Source organism: Pseudophryne corroboree, chromosome 2, assembly GCF_028390025.1.
Source record: "Pseudophryne corroboree isolate aPseCor3 chromosome 2, aPseCor3.hap2, whole genome shotgun sequence".
Taxonomy (NCBI): domain Eukaryota; kingdom Metazoa; phylum Chordata; class Amphibia; order Anura; family Myobatrachidae; genus Pseudophryne; species Pseudophryne corroboree.
The window spans coordinates 687,436,259-687,445,912 of NC_086445.1; the positions used below are offsets into that span (position 1 = coordinate 687,436,259).

At 39.1% G+C, this 9,654-nt stretch overlaps 1 protein-coding gene across 5 annotated transcripts in view; it reads right to left on the minus strand.

Annotated features, from left to right (window-relative positions):
* Positions 1-3,867, minus strand: part of LOC135044096 (polymeric immunoglobulin receptor-like) — a 206,519-nt gene extending 202,652 nt beyond the window's left edge. For 3 of the 5 annotated variants that reach the window (XM_063955179.1, XM_063955177.1, XM_063955180.1), the window contains exon 1: positions 3,763-3,867. The gene's annotated coding sequence lies outside the window, so the exon portion shown is untranslated. Of the gene's footprint in view, positions 1-2,847; positions 2,929-3,762 lie in introns of all 5 variants that reach the window. The other 2 variants (XM_063955178.1, XM_063955181.1) reach the window with 2 other exon arrangements.
* Positions 3,868-9,654: the final 5,787 nt, after the last annotated feature.

Below are 9,654 nucleotides of genomic sequence, written 5' to 3' on the forward strand. Positions count from 1 at the left end.
TTAATATATTGTTGACAAATTGTTTACTTTCTAATTGAATAATCCCAGAGCAATTGTTTTCATGCATAAAAGGGATTACATCATCCTACTGCTATTTGGTAATGTAATATGGGCTGTACTCACATTGGGCCCTCTCTTGTCTTTGTGGATTTTTGTGGATTTTGATGTGATGAATATTCTACCCACCCCATAATTTGAAGAGTGTTATACTTACCAGTGTCACAATTGTTGTTTGTGAGTTCATCATTTCTTAATAATTATTAAGCTATGTTTTAAATAATAACCTTACAAGTGTGTCCCAACAAAGAGAGTTTCATTTTTCTTTTCCTCAAACGTGCTCAAGATACCTACATCAAAATTAGCAAACATACAACGCTTTTATTATTTATTAATAATTTCTTATATAGTGTAGCAAATTCTGTTGCACTTTACAATTGGAAACAACAGTAATGAAAAAAAACTGGGCAATAACAGGCACTCATAGAGGTAGGAGGGCCCTGCTCGCTGGCTTACAATCTATATGGAAATAGGCATTGATACACAAGGGTAAGTGTTATTCATTGCATAATGGTCCACCAGATTGCAAAGGTTCTTTGTGGGCTGTATGATATGGTCACACAGCAATGTTGGTCTGGAGTCAGAAGGATGGGAAAGTGAAAAATTAGAAAATATGTGAGGATATGAGTGGACAGTGGGGCAGGGGGGTCTCTATGTACTAAGCTTTGGAGAGAGATAAAGTAGAGAGAGATAATGTACCAACCAATCAGCTCCTGTCATTTTTCAAATACAGCCTGTAACATGGCAGTTAGGAGCTGATTTTCTAGTACTTTATCTCCCTCCACTGTAACTCTATCCAAGGCTTAGTACATAGACCCTTTCCGCTGCAATTGGATAAGAAAGTTTATGAAGGTTATGTGGGCGTTTCAGGAATTTAATAAGCTTGCCTGAAGAGGTGAGTCTTCAGGAAAAGCTTGAAAGTTTAACGAATAGAGGAGTGTCTTATTGTGCAAGGAAAGCAATTCCACAGCCCAAAGAAAGTTTTGCAATCATAAATGGGAGCGAATAATGAGTGTGGGTGAGAGACGTAGATCTTGTGAAGAGCGAAGAGGTTTGGTTGGGAGATATTTTGAGAAAAGTGAAGAGATGTATGTTGGTGTAGTTTGGTTAACTGCCTTGTGTGTGAGCAAAAGTATTTTATATTGAATATGGTAGAATACAGGTAACCAATGGAGGGACTGAAAGATTGGATCCGCAGACGATGTCTAGGAAGGAAGATTTGCCTTGCAGCTGCATTCAGAATGGATTGTAGTGGTGAGAGTCTCCTCTTGGTAAGACCAGTAAGAAGACTATTGCAATAATCAATGTGGGAGATAATGAGAGCATGGAATGTGGGGAACAGAGGAAAGTTCAGAGTCAAGGATGATACTATACCTAGCCAGTGGGCTTGTGGAGTATGATTGATTGTCAAATTCTCAACAGTAATAGAAATATCAGGTTGGTTACTACTAAATATATTAATTCTGTTTTGGAAATATTAAGTTTGAGGTGGCAAGATGACAACCAAAATGAAACGACAGAAAGGCATTCAGTGACAAATCAGGGAAAGATAGGTAGATTTGTGTATCATCCATGTACAGATGATCTTGAAATCCAAAAGAGCTGATTAGTTTACCAACAGATGTGGTACAGATTGAGAAATGCAGAGGGCCTAAGACTGAGCCTTGAGTGCTCCAGCTGATAGAGGTAGCATAGAGGAGGTAGATTCAGAGAAGTGGACACTGAAAGAGAATTTAAGGTGGGTACACACTGTGTGATACGTTTCATGAGTGATACAGTGTGTACCCTTCCCTCCTGGGCCGCCCGACATAGTGCATACACACTGACCAATACTGCAAACGATATCTCTTAGTGACATCACCCCGCTGCCAGCCCTAACATGCAATATTGGCTGATATAGCCAAAATTGAGCTGCATGCACAGAAGACAGAGAGAAGCATTAACGACCACCCGGAATGCACAGCGGGCGTCATTTGCAGCATACACATTGTGCGATATTTTAGTCAATATCGCTGAGCAGGGGGAAAATTAGCAATATTGACTAAAATATCACACAGTGTATATGCACCATTATATAGCTAGGATGAGAACCAAGAAAGGGCTGTGTCCTGAAGACCTAGAAATTGTAGTGTTTGTATGAGAAGAGATTGGTCAACTGTGTAAAAAGCAGCAGAGAGATCTAGCATAAAAAGTGAGTAATGGCCTTCAGACTTAGCAGTGAACAGATCATTCACTACCTTAGTCAGTTCTGTCTCTGTGGAGTATTTAGCATGAAAGCCTGACTGAAGTGGGTCCAATAACTTGTGTGAGTTAAGAAAGTGTGTGAGGCGAATGTGGGTAAGTCTCTCAAGTAGCCTAGAAGGGCATGGGAGCTGAGAGATGGGATGGTAGTTTGAGAGAGTTACTGTAGCGTCAGAATTTTATTTTTGCATGATGCAGGCTGTGGTTATTGAAACTTTACCACAGATGTAGGCAAACGCTAGCAGGGCATGATAAGACTTGTAGTACTACATCAACTGGGTAGCTATAGGTTGCCCAAGCCTAGGGAATAAAAAAAGCTATACTAAGTTAGGTCAATATAGACCAATCTGCTTATGTAAGTACTATTGTAAATGGAAGGATAAGAAGGTTACACAGTAAAAATGTAATAAAGCAATAGATAAAGCAAAGTACATGGTCACAAAAAATAAAATAAAAAAAGAAACACATACACACAAACAAGATACATGGATTCCAAAATGAATCTCCACAACAATGCATTTTATGCTATACAAATTCTGCCTTTTGTACCTTATAGTGTAGCTGCTCTTTCGCCTATGGATTGATCTTCATTTGCCACATCCCATGAACTTCATTATTACTCATTTTGATCTAGGTAGCAATAAACCTAATGTATATTACTATTAGGCTCCTTTTGTTGTATTACTCTAATTGTATTTACTTTCAATGAAATAATATTTTTAATTCCTCCACTGATGCAACATAAAATGTAAGTGTGTACTGATGTCTTCATTGCAAACTCATTAAGAAAATCAATAGCCCATCCATTAGTGTTAAATTGCAAATACCATTCAACTTAAACCAAACCATTTGAAAACTGGTTGAGTGCTTGCATCATTATGACCCAAATGTGAGCCACCAAGACAACTCCAGCATTTGGGTAGGGGTCCCTTCAAAATGTTGCTATGGGGCCCGCAGAGTTCTGGCTACGCCCCTGTTCATTTGAACTCAGATTGGCCACAGGGTTTCTAGATTTTACAAAGGGGACATTTTTGCATGCAATGACAAAATACTTTTGATTGCAAAACCTCACAGCAAACTGTGCTAAAAAAAACTAACAAAGTTACATAAGACAGAAAATAGTCCAATACTTGTAAATTATTACAGTCAGAGTTGACACTTTAATTAAAATAATACTGCACATTTTTTAAATAAAATAAGTAAAAAAATAAACACTAGTCTACACATAATAGATCAATTAAATTACAAAATGGTCTGAGAATTAATAAAAACTTTCAAAGATTTATTTGCCTTCTAATTTTAATCATCATATAATGCATAAACAGAAGACATACGGTATGGTAATAATGTGTAGAACAAGCAGAGACAACAGATGCATATGGAAATGCATGCAGAAAATAATGAATCATGCACACTTGCATAATGTTCTTTAAACAATAATGGGAATCGGTAAGTATTACTTACAAGTTGTACTTGTTCTGAGGTTGTCTGGGAGGACAAGTGAGTTTAATCCTCTCCCCAGCACAGCTCTGTCTATTATGAGAAGTGAAAGTGCATCCAGTGCTTTTCTTGCCCTAACACTTGATTGTGTCCAGATACGCCTTAATCAGGATGCAGACACAGGTAAGACAGAAAAAAAAATTTCCTTTGCCTCTCACCCATGTCTAATTTGGTTTGTAATGTTTTGGGACATACTGTAGTACATGGACATTCAATCTTGCAGTAAAGTTGGTCACCTGAGATCACAAGGCTTATTACTGCACTGAGGGGGTCATTCTGAGATGTTCACTCGCTAGCTACTTTTAGCAGCCATGCAAACACATAGTCGCTCACGGAGGAGTGTATTTTCGCTTTGCAAGTGTGCAAACGCCTTTGTAGCCGAGCGCAGCAAATACATTTTGGGCCTAATTCTGAGTTGATCGCAGCAGCAAATTTGTTAGCAGTTGGGCAAAACCATGTGCATTGCAGGGGGGACAGATATAACATGTGCAGAGAGAGTTAGATTTGGGTGGGGTGTGTTCAAACTGAAATCTAAATTGCAGTGTAAAAATAAAACAGCCAGTATTTACCCTGCACAGAAACAAAATAACCCACCCAAATCTAACTCTCTCTGCAAATGTTATATCTGCCCCCCCCCCCCCCTGCAGTGCATATGGTTTTGCCCAATTGCTAACAAACTTGCTGCTGCGATCAACTCAGAATTACCCCTTTTGTGCAGTTTCAGAGTAGCTCTAGACTTACTCAGCCCTTGCGATCACTTCAGTCTTTTTGATGCCGGAATTGATGTCAGACACCCACCCAGCAAACGCCTGGACACGCCTGTGTTTTCCCAAACACTCCCAGAAAATGGTCAGTTGACACCCACAAATGCCCTCTTTCTGTCAATCACCTTGCATTCGGCTGTGCGAATGGAATCTTCGCTAAACCCATCGCCTAGTACCGATCCTTTTTGCACCCGTATGATCACCTGCACATTGCGGTGCATACGCATGCGTAGTTTTGCTGTTTTTTTTACCTGATCGCTGCGCTGTGAAAATCGGCAGCGAGCGATCAACTCGGAATGACCCCCTGAGTCTTCTCTCGTTCTAATAAGCATGTTATTCTTTAATACAGTGGTAGCTTTTTGTTTCTTCCTAAATGGGATCCGGTCAGCATACCGGCATGCGGAATACGATGCAGGAATCCCGACACTGGTCAGAACACCTGCACGGGGAACCCGACATGTATGACAATTCCAGCGCCGGAATCCCAACGGTTGGCTTCCAGATCATAAGTAAGCCAGAAATGGTTAGGGTTAAGCTGTTTCAAAGTCGAAAAATATCATGATGCATACCCCATGTACTAACCTCATGCATGTGCGCGCTGCTCGTGCACTCAGTCCGCCGTACGTGCACACATCCGCAAGTTGCGTAGGATCGCTCTGGCGATTGTGCGCATAATGTGGGTGTTTACGGCGGAGTTTGTGAGCGTGTAGCGTGCGACTCGAATATAGCATATTTAACCCATATAGTGCATTTTGTAGTAAATATTCCCCTAGACTATGTCAGCGAGTATGATTAGTTTAAACTGTTCCTGGACAAAGGGATTCCTCTTTGCATGATAGGAAGGGTCAGACAAAGGTTGAAAGGTGGTGTCTAGTATCCAGCTGTAGGGTATTTTAAGGGTAATATTCCGGTGTTAGTTAGGAAAGAATCGCATGTTCCTGCAAATAGTTATGCGCAGAAGTAGAAAATAGATAAATTGTATTTTAAAATATATTACGAATGAGGAGGGGACGAGAATGGAATACAGACACACATTAATTTCCCACAGACTGAGATACAATGGCCTTATTTACACTAAGCTTTGAGATCCTATGAAGAGGGCATACACCTTTGTTTATGAATAGGGCCAGGTTTCTCCCCAGAATAATGAGTGCTGAGTTGCCATTGTCTCAACAAAGAAAGAGACAAACAAGGGTGAACAAATGACCAGGAGCAGAGTATGTTTGGAAGATCAGAAACAATAGCTTTCCACAACATAACCAGACAGAGAGGAATTTAGAATACTAACAAGCCCTAGCCCAAAATCCATGGAGTTAGAGGTATTCATATATATAAGCTAGGAGCATTACTGAATGCAGAGAAGTATAATTACAGTCTTCTGCCTTGTGTAAAATCCGCGTTTGGATGTGATTAAGTGAAAAGCTGCTCTATGAGATATTTTTCAACGCAATTGGTTTAAATACAATTGCTCTCAGAAATCTCCAAACATAATTTGGCTCAGTAGAATGAATTACATCTAATTATCTGCTGAATTGATATCCCATGTGGTGATCTAGTTCGATATCGCTTTTAAGTGTTTTTATTTATCTTTGAAGATACGCTAAGTTGCTTATCCATACTGTGATCCTTTGATTATAAATATAACCCCTGATGAAGTCCGTAGGACGAAACGCGTTGGATTAAGACAGCGGTTTTTGCCTTATCTTCAAGGAAGATCAATCATCATGTTGATATGTGACTGAAATGAATTGTTACCAACACAAATATTTGTATTAAACTTTGTTGATTGTCACTTTGGACATATTATTGTGATACAGCTTATTTTACTGTATTTTATTAAATAAATAAGTCTATTTCTTATGAATTTTCATTATAAGTGACAACTTTTGATATACCAAAGAAAATCACCAGCTCCCTGGGTAAACTTTACCTTTCTTATTCTTAACCATTGTACCCCGTCTAACAGGGGGTACTTCCCCTTGGTGTAGCTTTTTATATCTATAGCGCGATAAAGGTCTTATACTTTTTCTACATATATATATATATATATATGTGTGAATAAATATATAATTCCTAACAAATTGTAATAGCAGGAATGTGTGTGTGTATATATATATATATGAATATGTGGATATATGAATATCTTGAAGATTGAAATAGATAGTAATATCATATGTGGGTTCATATTGTTCAGAGTCACGTGAACATTAATCTGGTGGGAATAAGAACATTGTTAAAACTTACCTCATTAAGATATTAATAATACCAGATTTATGTTTAATGTGATGGGTTTAAACTGATTATGGGGCGGGAACTCCACATCCCAAGTCCTAGCCATCGCCCACTTCTTGAACTAACCAATGGTCCCCGGTGCAGGACATGTCCCACCCCCTAACCAATGGAAGAAGAGCACATAGTGTCTATTGTATTATGTCTTGAGCTAGTGAATAAATAGAGCTTGCAGCAGGCTTGGACGCACAAGACTCTGAAGGCTTTCTCCCTGATAGCTGAGGACTGAATTCAGGTCGAGCATGCGAATCATCCCCACGTATGTATTATTCTCTGTAGCCATTTTGTTTGCCATTTTGTTCGCCATTTATGTTCTCATTTTGTTCGCTCTTGTTTGCAATTGTTCGCCATTGTTCATGTTATTTTCTGTTATTCTGTTTAGATTTACTTGTTAGTTTGTAGTGTATGACTTGTATTGTTTTACCTTTTTATTAGAAATAATCCACGGCAGTGTTAGAGCTGCTGCGGTTATAACCAAATCCGGTGTTGTGTATTCACTTTCCTGCAAAGGGCTTTCTTAGCGTCTTAATCGCTCAAACAAGCATACACATTGTTAAGGTTTTTAAGCGTTACATCATTACAGTATTTGACTACTAAGGTTTAGAGTATAAGTATATTCTTACTGTGTTTTATCAACAAGGTTTACTGTATATCATTTTGTGAGCGTCTGCGACGCTCGTGTCTCACTCTCATGGCGCAGCGTCTTCTAGGCTAAGTGCGTACCCCTAGGGCACTCAGTGCGCAAATAGCGTACTCAGTCCGTAATAGTGTATAGCTTTATGTTTAAAGATAATAATTGACATTATCAATTGAGGGCTCGTCCGGTTCTCCTCATATCCGCAGCCTAGCAGGACAAGGCAGACTTTTATCTATCAGCAAAGGTCGGGAAGGTAGTATCCCCTGTTAGCCGTTTTGTGGTCAGGGATACATTAGTGCTGATTAGATAAGCGTCTGCTCCGCTTGGTTTGAAGGGATGCTGGTGGGATCTGGAAGGTAAGAACGTAAAGCTATTTTTAAAGTCTGTGAATTTCTGAATACAAGCATACACCTGTACTCTGCATATCTGATTATATTGTTGCAAAAACAAGGTTCAAATGAGTCATATTGTGTTTGATTCAATTTGGATTGCTTATCTGTTAAAGTAGGTTTAAAAGTATATTTAAAAGTTTCTGCAAGAGCCTTGATATAGTGTTGTTTTTTTTTAACTCAGGCCTAAAATAACTTCAGGGGCTTGCATGGTGATTTTTTTGTGACAAAGGAAGCCGCATGGTCTGTCCTCCATTTTGTGTAACCCTCATGGATGTGGAAGGGGGAGGAGCAGCGGCCATTTTGGGAAGGTCATTTTTTTCTAAATGGCTGATTTTCAGTTTGCTCAGGAATAATCAGCCGTCCTTGGTCAAAAAGAAATCACCATTTATGAGTTACCAATGCATTTATTTAACCCATGCCATAGTCAATTACAAATAGATTCAGATGGGGCTTAATAAAAGTTAATATTAAGATGAATACGTGATGTAAGAACCATATACAGATAAACAAAGTTTTTTTCTTTACCTCTAGGATTCAGTTAAACTCTGCTTGTTGTAAGATAGCCATTGAAATGCAAATTAACCTGTGCAACTGCTTTTTCCTGGCAGTGAAAAATCACCCTCACAGACAGTCAAAAGCACATTCATATGCAAATTAGAAGCACTTAATGAGTAAATGAGTCTCAGGAGACCAGTGAATAGTACATAGATATAATATTATAATTATGTGTGTGTTTATATCAATGTATGTTCTGCAAGATAGCTATCCAATATGAATCATACTATTGGAAGCATTGATTACTAGATTAATTCAGACCTGTATTTTGTGTATTCTGCATATCTACTCGCTTGTTGCCATTAGCATTGATCACGTGCTGAGAAATTTGTTGCTATTTAGTTAAAAGTAAAAAAAAGTAATATTTAAGGGAGTAATTGTAAAACACACACGCAGCCAGCCCAGTTATAAAGGTTTATACAGGAGATACTGTGTGGTGCTTGGTAAGCGATTATAGTTAAATATCGTTTACATTTATAGAAGTGTGTTATTTGTATTACTGCGGACGTATCCGGCCTTTGTACACGTGTCCCGGACAGCGTGCGGGACTGCGTATGCAACGCAAAGGCCTACACACGTGGCGTATATTACGCAACGTGCGTACAGATATGCCCACTAAATACAAATCACACGATAGCATTGTTTTAGTCTAGTAGACACGGAAGACACGCGATAATAGCACAAATTTGTTCAGTTTCCAAAATTTTAGTTTAAAAGATCCTTCTCTTATTGCATCACCTCTGGGATTAGCCTGTTTTACCTGAATGAAAGTAATTTTCTGTACAGAAAAATCAAAGTGTATATGAGTGAGCAGGAGTGAGTGTGAAAATAAAGGTTTTTGTGAACCCATAATTCGGGATCCCGTCGGAGACCACATCAGGTGAGTGGACACTTGGTGGCGTGGGAGTGGCTTTCTCATGTTAACATTTTATAAGGTATAAAGGAGCAATTAGTATTATAGCAGACCAAAAGGTTGGCGAAGTCAGAAATCCGTTTAAGGTAACTAGCGAAGTTCTGAAAACCCTGACTTGAGAAAGGTCAGAGGTAGTGAGCGCAGCCCCAGGGGTTTGCATAGTACCCATATAGGCCCGTTTTGAGAATACGCTCCGGCTGAGGTTTCGCAGCCTAAACAACCGATTCCGCTGGTCGTACGGCGGATAAGTAATAGTTACTTATATGCAGTGTGACTGTACCGCACGCTACTGTGTACATTAGTTAG